Here is a 13,270-nt window from a genome sequence, read left to right as displayed (position 1 = left end):
TGGATCAAGATGTATTTGAAGAAATTACGGCTGAAAACTTTCCAAACCTAAAGAAGGAAACAGATATCCAGGGACAAGAAGTACAGAGAGTCCCACACCAAGACATATAATTAAAATGGCAAAAGTTAAAGAGCGGATTCTAAAGGCAGCAAGAGAAAAAGAGTCAGTTACAAGGGAACCCCCATAAGGCTATCAACTGATTTCTCTACAGAAACATTGCAGGCCAGAAGGGAGTGGCAAGCTCTATTCAAAGTCCTGAAAGGGAAAACTCTGCAACCTAGGATACTCTACCCAGCAAGATTATCATTTAGATTAAAAGAAGAGATAAAGAATTTCTCAATCAAAAACTAGAAGAATACAGCAATACTAACCCTATCCTAAAAGAAATACTGAAAGGTCTTCTTTAAATAGAAATGAAGCAAGAACCTATAAGAAAGGGGAAAATCACAATAGGAAAGGCAAATATATAAAAGGATTGAAGGTCAGTTAAATAAGCCAGTACATAGATTAAAAAAAATTTTTTTTAATTTTCTGAATGTGATTACAACTACAAGGAACAGCAAATGGATAAACATGAAGATGTAAAATGGACATCAAAATGTGGAGAAGGGTAGTAGGATAATGTACATCTTTTAGAATGCAGAGCTTTCATGACTATCAGTCTAAAGCAAGTAGTTATAGTTATGGGTTACCATATTTGAAAACCAGGGTAACCACAAATTAAAAACATACAGTAATATTACTCAGCCACAAAAAGGAACGAAATTGGGTCATTTGTTGAGACGTGGATGGATCCAGAGACTGTCATACAGAGTGAAGTAAGTCAGAAAGAGAAAAATATCGTATATTAACGCATATATGTGGAACCTAGAAAAATGGTACCGATGAACCGGTTTGCAGGGCAGAAATTGAGACACAGATGTAGAGAACAAACGTATGGACACCAAGCGGGGAAAGTGGCAGGGGGGTGGGGGTGGTGGTGTGATGAATTGGGCGATTGGGATTGACATGTATACACTGATGTATATAAAATTGATGACTAATAAGAACCTGCTGTATAAAAAAATTAAATTAAAAAAAAATACAATATTCACAAAAACCAATAAGGAAAGAACTCAAGTGTAATACAAAAGAAAATTATCAAACCACAAAAGGAAAAACAAAAAGAAGGAACAAAGAAGAAATACAAACAAAATCAACTGGAAAACAAGGTTTAAAATGGCAGTAAATACATACCTATCAATAAATAAATGTCTATGAACTAAACACTCCAATCGAAAGACATAGAGTGACAGACTGGATAATAAAACAAGAACCTACAACATGCTGCCTACAAGAGATCCACATAGATTAAAAATGAAGGGATGGAAAAAGATATTTCGTGCAAATGGAAACAACAAGAAAGCGAGGGTTGCAATACCCATATCAGACAAAATAAACTTTGAAACAAAGGCCATAAAGAAAGACAAAGAAGGACACTATAAAATGATAAAAGGATCAATACAAGAAGAGAATATTATACTTGTTATAATATTCTTGTTATTAATATTATATAATATAAATGCATCCAATATAGAAGCACATAAATACATTAAAACAAATACTAACAAACATTAAAAGGAGAAACTGATGGGAACACAATGATAGTAGGAGATTTTAACACTCCACTGACATCAGTGGACAGATCTTCCAGGCTCAAAAAGGAAACAAAGACTCAAAATGACACAATAGAACAGTTAGACTTAATTAATATCTACAGGACCTCAGTCTAAAAAAACCAGAATACACATTGTTTTCAAGTGCACATGGAACATTCTCTAGGATGGACTACATACTAGGGCACAAAACAAGCCTCAACAAATTTAAAAGGACAGAAATTATTTCAAGCATCTTCTCTGACTACAATGGCATGAAACTAGAAATCAACGAGAGAAAGAGAAATGAGAAAAAAATGACTACATGGAGACTAACCAACATGCTACTAAAAAACCAATGGGTCAGTGATGAAATCAAAGAGAAAATTAAAAAATACCTTGAGACAAATGACAATGAAAACACAACCATACAAAATCTATGGGATGCAGCAAAAACAGTCCTAAGAGGGGAAGTTCATAGTGATACAGGCCTCCTTCAAAAAAACAAGAAAAATCTCAAATAGACAACCTAAAAGAATTAGAAAAAGAAGAAACAAAAGCTAAAGTCAGCAGAAGGAAGGAAATAATAAAGATCAGAGAGGAAATAAAAGAGATAGAAAAAAATCAATAAAAAACCAAGAGCTGTTTTTTTTGAAAGGATAAACAAAATCAACAAACTCTGGCCACCAGGGATCATCAAGAAGAAAAGAGAAGAAGAAAGGCTCACCACAAAGAAAAGGGAGGAACCAAATAAATAAAATAAGAAGTGAAAGAGGAGAAATAAGAACTGATACCACAGAAATTCAAAAAACCATAAGAAATCATATGCCAACAAAATAGACAACCTAGAAGAAGTGGACAAGTTTCTTGAAACATGCAGTCTGCCAGAACTGAATCAAGAAACAGATAATTTGAACAGACTGATGGCTAGAAATGAAATAGAATTTGTAATTTAAAAAACACCCTGCAAACAGAAGTCCAGAACTGGATGGCTTCACTGGGGAATTCTACCAAACATACAAAGAACTCATACCTATTCTTCTCAAACTCTTCCAAAAGACTGAAGAGGTGGGAACACTCCCAAAGTCATTCTATGAAGCCACCATCACCCTGATGTCAAAACCAAAGATGCTACCAAAAAAGAATATTACAGGCCAATATCTCTGATGAATATAGATGCAAAAATCCTCAGCAAAATATTAGCAAACAGAATCCAATGACACATAAGAAGGATCATATGCCATGATCAAGTTGGATTCATTCCAGGGTCACAAAGATGGTTCGAAACACAAATGGATCAAGGTGATACACCACATCAACAAAAGAAAAGTGAAAAACCACATGATCATCAATAGATGCAGAAAAAGCATTTGATAAAATTCAACATCCATTCATGATAAAAAATCTCACCAAAATGGGTACAGAGGGAACATATCTCAACATAATAAAAGCCATTTACAACAAACCCATAGCCAATATAATACTCAATGGTGAAAAGCTGAAAGGCTTCCTGCTAAATTCTGGAATGAGACAAGGACGTCCACTCTCACCACTTCTATTTGACATAGTATTGGAAGTCAATACAGTAATCAGATAAGAAAAAGAAATAAAATGGGAAGAGGTAAAATTGTCATTGTATGCAGGTGGAATGATACTCTATATAGAAAACCCTAGAGACTCCACACAAAAACTATTAGAACTAATAAATTAGTTCAGCAAGGCAGCAGGATACGAGAACAATATACAGGAATCTGTTGCATTTCTTTATACTGACAATGAAATATCAGAAGTAGAAAGTAAAAAACAATTCCATTTAAAATAGTGTCCCCCTCCCCCGCCAAAAAAAAAAAATCTAGAATAAACCTAACCAAGGATGTGAAAGACCTATATGCTGGGAACTGTAAAACACTGATAAATGAAATTGAAGATAATACAAAGAAATAGAAAAATATCCCCTGCTACTGGATTGGAAAAATTAATATTGTTAAAATGGCCACACAACCCAAAGCAATCTACAGATTTAATGCGATCCTTATCAAATTACCCATGACATTTTTCACAGAACTAGAACAAACAATCCTAAAATTTATATGGAACCACAAAAGACCCAGAATTGCCAAAGCAATTCTGAGGGGAAAAAACAAAGATGGAGGCATAACTCTCCCAGACTTTAGACAACACTACAAAGCTACAGTAATTAAAACAGCGTGATATTGGCACAAAAACAGACACATAACATCAATGGAACATAATAGAGAACCCAGAAATAAACCCACACACGTAGTCAATTAATCTTCAACAAAGGAGGCAAGACTATACAAGGGAGAAAAGACAGCCTCTTCAGTAAGTGGTGTTGGGAAAGCTGGGCAGCCACATGTAAAGTTCGAACACACCCTTACACTACGCACAAAAATAAACTCGAAATGGCTTAAAGACTTAAATATAAGACATGACACCATAATGCTCCTAGAAGAGAACATAGGCAGAACATTCTCGGACATAAATTGCAGTAAAATTTTCTTAGGTCTCCCAAGGCAAAAGAAATTAAAAAAAAAAAAAGGGATCTAATCAAACTTATAGGCTTTTTTGCACAGCAAAGGAAACTATAAACAAAATGAAATGATAACCTACAGACTGGGAGAAAATATTTGCAAACAATGACTGACAAGGGCTTAATTTCCAAAATACACAGACAGCTCATGCAACTCAGTATCAAAAAAACAAACAACCCAATCAAAAATGGGCAGAAGACCTAAATAGACATTTTTCCAGAGAAGACATACAGATGGCCAGCAGGTACATGAAAAGATCCTCCATATTGCTAATAATTAGAGAAATGCAAATCAAAACTACAATGAGGGGACTTCCCTGGTGGCGCAGTGGTTAAGAATCTGCCTGCCAACATGGGTTCAAGCCCTGGTCCGGGAAGATCCCACATGCCGCAGAGCAACTAAGCCCATGTGCCACAACTACTGAGCCTGTGCACCACAACTACCGAAGCCCATGTACCTAGAGCCTGCGCTCTGCAACGAAGAGAAGCCACCGCAGTAAGAAGCCCGTGCTCACAACCAAGAGTAGCCCCCTGCTTGCCGCAACTAGAGAAAGCCCGTGAGCAGCAATGAAGACCCAACACAGCCAAAAATAAATTAATTCATTTAAAAAACTACAATGAGGTGTCACCTCACACTGGTCAGAATGGCCATCATTAAAAAGTCTACAAATAATAAATGCTAGAGAGGGTATGGAGAAAAGGGAACCGTCCTATGCTGCTGGTGGGAATGTGAATTGGTACAGCCACTAGGGAAAACAATATGGAGGTTCCTTAAAAAACTAAAAATAGAAATGCCATATGATCCAGCAATCCCACTCCTGGGCATATATCTGGAGGAAACCATAATTTGAAAAGACACATGCACCCCAATGTTCACAGCAGCACTATTCACAATAGCCAAGACATGGAAGCAACCTAAATGCCCATCAACAGATGAATGGATAAAGAAGATGTGGTACATATACACAATGGAATACTACTCAGCCATAAAAAAGAATGAAATAATGTCATTTGCAGCAACATGGATGGACCTGGAGATTATCATACTAAGTAAATCAGAATAGACATATACCATGTGATACCACTTATATGTAGAATCTAAAATATGACACAAATGAACTTATCTATGAAACAGAAACAGACTCACAGACATAGAGAACAGACTGGTGGTTGCCAAGGGAGAGGGAAGGACTGGGAGTGTGGGATTAGCAGATGTAAACTATTATATGTAGGATGGGTAAACAACAAGGTCTACTGTATAGCACAGGGAACTATATTCAATACCTTGTAATAACCTATACTGAAAAAAGAATCTGAAGCTGTACACCTGAAACTAACACAATATTGTAAATCAACTGTAGTTTAATAAATGAAGTTTTTGAAACATCACCTTCTGAGCCTGTGTTCTCCGCATATTATTTGGGTTTCAGATTGAAATTTCCAAAAGTTAAAGGCACTTTAAAAGAAAACTTCGCAGATATTTTGAGAATGCAGATTACTTTCAGTTGAGAGTGAGGGGCCCTGCAGAAGCCAGAGGCTTGCTTCTCAACCACCCTCAGGTGTGCGCTTGTGCTGACGCTGCTGGAGCAGGGAGGCTTGCACATCTGATTTAGCTACAGCCAATCAGGGCTGTTAAGATCATTACAGATCTGCCAATGCTACAGGCCACAAAGGTGCACAGGTGGCTGCAAGGCACTAACAAAAGATGACAAAGCAAAACTGAGGAGAGGCTGACCCACCTCCCTGGGTTTGGGAAACATTATTAGGAACGAAAAGCCCTCATCAGAGCTGCTCATCACCGCTGTCCTTTCATACTCTACCAGTGGGTGCTAATATTTTCTCCAAGTTATGGGCACCCTAACATGTGATCCTTCCCATTTATCCCAAATCCACATGAAATCACTAAGTGATAAGTCTAACAAACCCCTCCTTGGGCTCCCCGGGCCTTAGCGTGGGGTGGACACACTCCCTACAGATTGTTTCCTGCAGGCTGTGGGGCTCAGGCAGTGTCCCCGAGTCCCTGTGCTTCATACACGTTCCTCTGTACCAGCTTCATGGGAGTCTTGGTTACTGACCTCCCCCCTCCCCATTTCCTGCACTTCTAACCAAGCTTGTATGTCAAAACCTCTTTTTCCTCTTGCTTTGTTGATATAACTTTTAATGTCTGTTACATTCTATTACCTGCATGTAACTTAATTTACAGTGACCACCACTTACATTACATACTAGGCGCTGTTCTAAACTATACATATACTAACTCATTTGCTCCTTGTAACCGCCCGATGCGAGGCACACCATTATCAACAATTTAAAGATGAAACTGAGGCACAGGGAGGTTGAGAAACCTGTCCGAGGTCACACAGCTCAGAGGAGGTTTGAGCCCAGGCCACGTGGCTCCAGAGCCCAGGCTACTAACCTGCGGCTGCCTGGCTCTCGCCTGATGGTGCGTCCGGACTCTGTGCTGGTTTTGGACTATTATAACATCACCCCATTATCCACTGGGTTCACCTGTGCTGTGAGATTCGGGTTTGGATGGACCACACTTCCGTCCTGTGAAGGTCTGCCTGTATTTTGGAAATTCTTGGTGAGGCTGAAATCTTGTCCTGTCCCACCTGGCTCAGACTTTTTTCTGCTTCAGCTAAATCTCTAAACCGAGGGAATCTGGCTCTAGAACACACCATGTTTACCCTGTTCTGACCTTTAAGCACAAATTTAAGCAAATTTTAAAAGTTGCCTAAAATTCTGGAAAGGAAGTTTAAGAGTTAATTAAAAAAAACCAGAAATCCGTGTGAGTATGTTTTAAAGAAATGCTCCTAAAGAAAGGCAAAGAACAAGAAAGTGTGGGAAATGTAGTGGGAAAGTTAGGTGGCAAAATCACAAGCACTTGAACAGCTAAAACATGGAAAAGAAAGCTAGTGATGGGTGAAGAGCTTAAGAGAGCAACTCCAACAGAGGGAAATGTAAAGAATGAGCAAACCTAGACCTGGCAACACAGTGCAATTTTACTAAACACATCAAGAGGGAGTAGAAATGTTCAGGAATGATCCAGGAACAAGGAAGGTTACGATCAGCGACATCTCCTTCACTAGATGAGGAGAGGAAAGTGCTGACGGATGCTGCTTAAGAGGCAGCTGAGTTGAACGGATGTAATCTGGAAACATCCAGATACGAGTTGTGGGCTCTGGAGGGCCTTGAGGACATCCACAAAGGGGGACAATAGAGCAGTGGCTCGAGGCGAGGCTTCGGCTGACGGTGCCTTAACCCTGGCCACTCCGGGGCCCAGAGCAGTTGGTCCCACCGTGTAGGATCAGGTCAGAAGGCAGACGGAATTTGTATAAGAGAAGTGTAACTGGAAATAAAAAGAATCAGTGTCCCTAAGATCAAAAACAAGCTATGACTAATCATAAGGAAATAAAAATAATATAAATAAATAAATAAATATATATACCACAATGAATACTTCTGGAACATCACATCATGTAATGTGCATTGTGACCACAAAAGAAGGTGGCAAAGGCAAGGGTGACATGACAGGGATGACCCGAGATGGCAGGACAGAAAAGACAGACAAAGGCGACACCAATTCTGTGGAAGAAAGGGAAAAGAGCGTTTCGTATTTTATCAAGTATTCATGTAAAAATAGTATAGTGATCAGTTTACCCCCAAATCAGAGGACTGATGACTAAGTTTCTTTTAAAAATTGAGTTACTTTTTTAAAGGCATCACTCAGTATAGTAACTAGATCTCTAGGTGTGATGTTATTTTGCAAACTGAAATGCAGGAGGAAATCCTCCGTCCAGGTTCTGCTACAATATGGTCCTGGGCGACGGTCTATCAGAAGAGAGAGGTTGACAATCTGATATGTTACCATCAGCCCATGACACTGACACATTCATCGATGCTACCAGGACAATCACCCAGTTGTTGAGATCATCCAGATGACCAGTGGCATCTGTTCTGCATGAGGTGCTTCCTGGACAAGACTTTCACAGCATCACATGCTCAGGAACCAGCCTCCCCTTGATCTGAATGCAGGCAGAGGCCTGGGAGCAAGGGTGTGCTGGGCCTGCAAGATACCTCCCCCTTCCTGTCTGGAAGCCTGGGAGCCAAGGACGGGGGCAGTGTTCTCCTGCAGCACGAGTTTGTCGAGCTCTGGAAGCCCCATGCGTAGCACACAGGTCACCCGGGTTACTTGGGAGATGAGACCCAGAGGGGTCTGTAACCAGCCAAATCTGCGACAATGATCTTGGTCAGTCCTCATCTTTAATGTGTCCTAAGTTGATGGGCAAGAACACTCCAGGGCTCAGGGCTCAGGGCTCAGGCTGGGGGATGGGATGTGAACAGGCACCAACACAGAGGGATAACAGGCACCAACCCACAAGGGGAGGCTCCAAAGAACTCCCCTGCCGCACCACCCCCAAGGCTCCTTCAGTGAGTCCTGAGTCTCAGAGTATGAGGGGATACAATTTCACTGTGGCATGAAAGATAAACCCAGAGTTTAGAAAAATAAAAGGCTGAGGTAAACAGTTCACTAAACGAAATGTAGGAAACAGCCCACTGCCCACACCAGGGTTTCAACCAAAACAATTTTTTTAATTTAAAATAAACATTTTTCTTAATATCAAGGGGGAATAGCATCTAATCTAAGAAACACTGATGGTCACCACCAGGAAAAAGACAGCAGGAGAGTGTGAGTGGCCGCATCTGTGCCCACGGTGTCTGCACCCCTTTCTGGGCACCTGCCCGTGCAGGCACTTGGGCCCTTGCTCCCTGCAGAGGGGGCTCCCGCCTGCAGCGACACCTCACCCATCACCCCTTGTAAAGTGCAGGCACGACTTCAGGCCGCAGAGAAAGCACTGGAGTTCCCCATCACCCTTGGGATCGTCCCCAGCAGTGCTGGGTTTTCTCCCCGCCTAAACAGGGTGTGGCCCTTTGATAAACACAAACATCTATGTCCTCCATTCGTGTCATCTAGTATCTCAAAGTCAACATTATGACAAAACCAAGCCAATAATCCTAATATTGACTGTGACTTTATTGCCTCCATGCCCAAGAGATGAACATGTGCCCTCCACCCCTGGGGCGGTGGGCCCTGTCCCGTGGCGGGTAGGAATGGCCACCTGGGTGCCCGTGGCTGCCGAGTGGCACTGCCTGGGTCAAGTTGGAGCCAGGAACAGCTGATGGTCATGCGTGATCTTTTTCTCCAAGAAAAACACCCTAAGTGCTAGGCAGGGACTCGAACCTTCATCCTCTTGATTTCCTTTTGCTCAGAACAGATAATTCCCACTGATTCCCACCTCTAAGCCTCATGAAGTAGGATTAGTTCCTGCTTCACCCCTACGTCTTTCATTCCACTTGAATTCCCCGTCACCTGCATCCCTCCTGGGTGAGTGGCAGGCCCTGTGCCCAGTGCTGACAGCCACACAGGCTGATGGCACTGGCACGGCCCACTCCTCACTGCTCCATCACAGGGCCCTGCACACACCCGGGCAGCCAGTCAATTGTTTCTGACATCTAGAACTGAAGTGACACAATGCTGTCCCAGTTGGTGACAACAGGCCGTTGAAATCTGTCCGGAGTCCCCATAGCACCGAACCACAGGGGAAATACCTGTGGGTTTCCCACTTCCCCTTTTACACTGACATCTGACACTGGATGCTAACGTTTCTCAGAGGAACAGGCCATAACGATGTGTGTGCACGACAGAAACACCTGCGTGAGGACAGCAGCACAGCTTCGTCTGTGAAGTAGAAATGAATTCTTTGCAGACGTGTACTCTAGGTCTTCGAGAGCAAAGAATCCAAGATCCCAGTGTGATCAGAGCCCAGAGCCTGCGTGAAGAAATCGGAGCATTTGTGGCTGACACCCCCCACCCCAAGTACAGCCTACTCAAACCACAGTGGGCTTCTCCTGGGTGTGTGAGTGCTTTGGCGAGACTTGGCCTGTGGCGTGTGCGGTGTTAGATGGGCTGAGACGGGATCTTCAGAACTGCAGTGATTACAGAATTTCGCTGAAACTAATTTTGGAATCAATCATGGGTTGACTGCCTAGTGCGTTACACACGTGCCCCTCTCGGCCTTGAAGGGCAGTGCTCCCAGGATGCCCAGATGGGAGGGAAGTGGGTCAGAGCGAGGCGCTGCGAGACCACAATGCAGGTGCATGAGCTCGTCTCTGTTTCTGACCACAGTCCCAAGGATCTCTGCGGTTCTTTCCAAAATAATGGAAATATAGTAAAAGCAAATTTATTATTCTGGATGTAATATCACAGGGTCATACTTTGTTCACCCAATGGAAACAGAAAAGTTCTGATTTTTCTTAGGCCCAAAACACATGGGTGAATTTAGAAGATGTTCTTGGTTCTCTAGGTGAGGCCAGTATTACCAAAATTCAGGTGTGTTACTGAGAAGAAAATTGTGAATTCAGAAAGACAGTAAAAGCGAGGGCTAAAATATTGTAGCTCTATCTACAAGGCACATTCAGAAGAGTGTACTTAACAGGGGAAGCAGCAGTAAAACGCACTTCGTAAGGCTCCTAAATCACCTCAGAAAAGCTTCATTCCAATTCCACCTGCTTCTACTCGCCGCTTCTAAGTCTAAAACGTGCCTGTAGTTTATGCTTTGAGAGCAGCAATGGCTTCCTTCTCTGATTCCATGACACACTTTTCAGAGACTGGAAAGTTCTAGAAAGACAGCATCTAGCCCATGTGATCAGTGTTCTCTTTAGTCCAACCTCTGGAAGAACAGATCCCAGTCACCATTTAGGTTAAGCAGTCAGCCAGCACAGTCCTGCTTGAGCCTCATACTTAGGTTCTGACAAAGGTTCTAACCAAGAGTCACACTATTTCGAGTTGGTCAGAACTCAACCTCCTCGCTCTGTTATTTAGAAACACAAGCTGATCCATCCGGTAGGTGTTGAATTAAACATGTCTTCAACTGTTCAGTTCTTCCTCTACCATTAATGCTGTTTTCTTGCGTGAAGCCAAGAAGAGCAGAAAGCGTAAGAGATAAGCTGTTTTACTAACAGGGAATCCCTTGGTAAAAGTCATAAACTACAGATGATTTTTGCCTGTTACCCTGAACGACCTGCAAGTCATTTTGTTAAGAGGAGATGGGATAAATGTTTCAGGAGCACACGGCCAGGTTTGGGTGAAGTGATTCTGTCACCTAGCAAAGCCCACAGCTGATTCACAGTTAAGTTACACAGCTCTAGGAGGGGGAAACAAACCAGTGTTTCCGTAAGTTGTTTTGGACAAGTCAAACAAACAAGCTTGCACCAAATAAATAATTATGCAGTTGTTCCAGGTTGTGGGTATGTATATTTTTTTACCCTTTGAACCAAGCATTCCAGGTAAGTACATGGCAAGCCACACAGATAAATGCTGTTACTCATATAGGCTTAATTAAGAGGGCATGACAGCCATTGGAAGGGATGAGAATAACATCCATAATGATTAATAAAATAAGCTCAGCGACAAAGCCCCACCGTTCCTCTTTTCAAAAAGGAACTGGCACCGGTATCGAGGCTCCCTCGGGTGGGCTAGAAAAGCCAGCCACTCCCCAGGCACACACAGCCCAGCAGCCACGTGTCCTGGGCTGGGAGGGAGTAACCAGGACCACAGAGGAAAACGTGCCCAAGGGAAATGGAACAACACAAACCAGCAGGGTGAGTCAGGGCCCAAAGGCCTCAACGCAATGAGATGACGGCTCTTTCCAAGCAAGGCCCTCCTCAGGTGCAAACTCAAGCTCACCCCACGGCGCTGGAGCTCCCGCCCTCCAGGGACTGCTGTCCGTCCCCCGGGAGGCAGAGCCCCACTGACCCCACCGGTGGCATCTACTACTGGGCTAAGCATGCTTCATGCTGTGAAGAGCTTGCAGCCCCCGGGAGAGAGCGGGAGACCCCTGGGCTTCTGGCCAGGTTGGCACACCGGACTGGCCCTTGAACCCACCTCGCGGGCCTCTTCTCCTGGTTCTCTAGTCCCCTCCCTACCGCCCTCAGCCCCGAGGGCAGGGCAGCAGGCCGCGCTTGGCACTCACTCCCAACCTCCGGGACCAGCACAGGGACCTGGCAGCAGGGGACTCGTCTCAGGGTCCCACGGCTTTACATGCACCTGTGAATTCCTGCTGCTCTTCAAAGCCACTCGTGTGTCACACCTCCCACGAAGCCTCCCTGGCCTGCCACAGGAAGGCTGCCAGGCCCCACCCTGTGCTCCCCCTGGGCTGCCTGTGGCTTCCCTACCGGACGGTGGGCTCCCCAGGACAGGGTCACTCACTAGATAAGCTCAGCCAGGGCCCCTGTACGGGGCTGATCAAGATGTGGCCCAGAATTGTGGGTGAGCCCAAGAGGCAGGCTGGGGAGGATGCACAGCTCTGTGCTGAGACCAACTGCATCTGCCCTTCACGGCGACCGCGAACACATCCCAGGGGGCTCCTTTCTTCCCTAGGCTTCCAAATTAGAGTCCCCTGTGCCATCGAAATCCCCGTCCCTCAGAGAGCCAATTCTACCGCTGAAGGAGAGCCAAGGGTGCTGGTGAGGGGATGAACACCAGCCCACGGACGACCACCTCTACCAAAGAAGCAAAAGTCCACTTGGCGATTTCAGATGCTCTACGCAGCAGCTGTTTTTGGCTGTGTTGGGTCTTCATTGCTGCGCGCAGGCTTTCTTTAGTTGCGGTGAGCGGGGGCTACTCTTCCTTGCGGTGCATAGGCTTCTCATTGCAGTGGCTTGTTGCAGAGCACGGGCTCTAGGCACATGGGATTCAGTAGTTGCAGCACGTGGGCTCAGTAGTTGCAGCACATGGGCCCTAGAGCGCACAGGCTTTAGTAGTCGCGGTTCGCGGGCTAGAGCACAGCCTCAGTAGTTGTGGCGCATGGGCTTAGTTGTTCTGTGGCATGTGGGATCTTCCCAGACCAGGGATCGAACCTGTGTCCCCTGCATTGGCAGGCGATGCTTAACCACTGCGCCACCGGGGAAGTCCCTACGCAGCAGCTTTAAGAGCAAAGTGAGATGGGCTCTCAGGCAGTGAGAGCCAAAAACCTTGATGATCAGTAATCAGAATATATCTGAGGATCTTTCATAAGATGAGTTC

At 44.0% G+C, this 13,270-nt stretch overlaps 1 protein-coding gene across 2 annotated transcripts in view; it reads right to left on the bottom strand.

Moving 5' to 3' along the window:
• The window catches only part of ANO10 (anoctamin 10), a 227,949-nt gene that overhangs the window by 7,162 nt on the left and 207,517 nt on the right, over positions 1-13,270 (bottom strand). The window lies entirely within an intron of this gene.

The sequence above is a fragment of the Neophocaena asiaeorientalis genome, unplaced genomic scaffold, assembly GCF_003031525.2.
Source record: "Neophocaena asiaeorientalis asiaeorientalis breed wild unplaced genomic scaffold, Neophocaena_asiaeorientalis_V1.1 scaffold265, whole genome shotgun sequence".
NCBI classification, from domain to species: Eukaryota; Metazoa; Chordata; class Mammalia; order Artiodactyla; family Phocoenidae; genus Neophocaena; species Neophocaena asiaeorientalis.
This window is presented reverse-complemented; position numbering and strand designations above follow the sequence as displayed.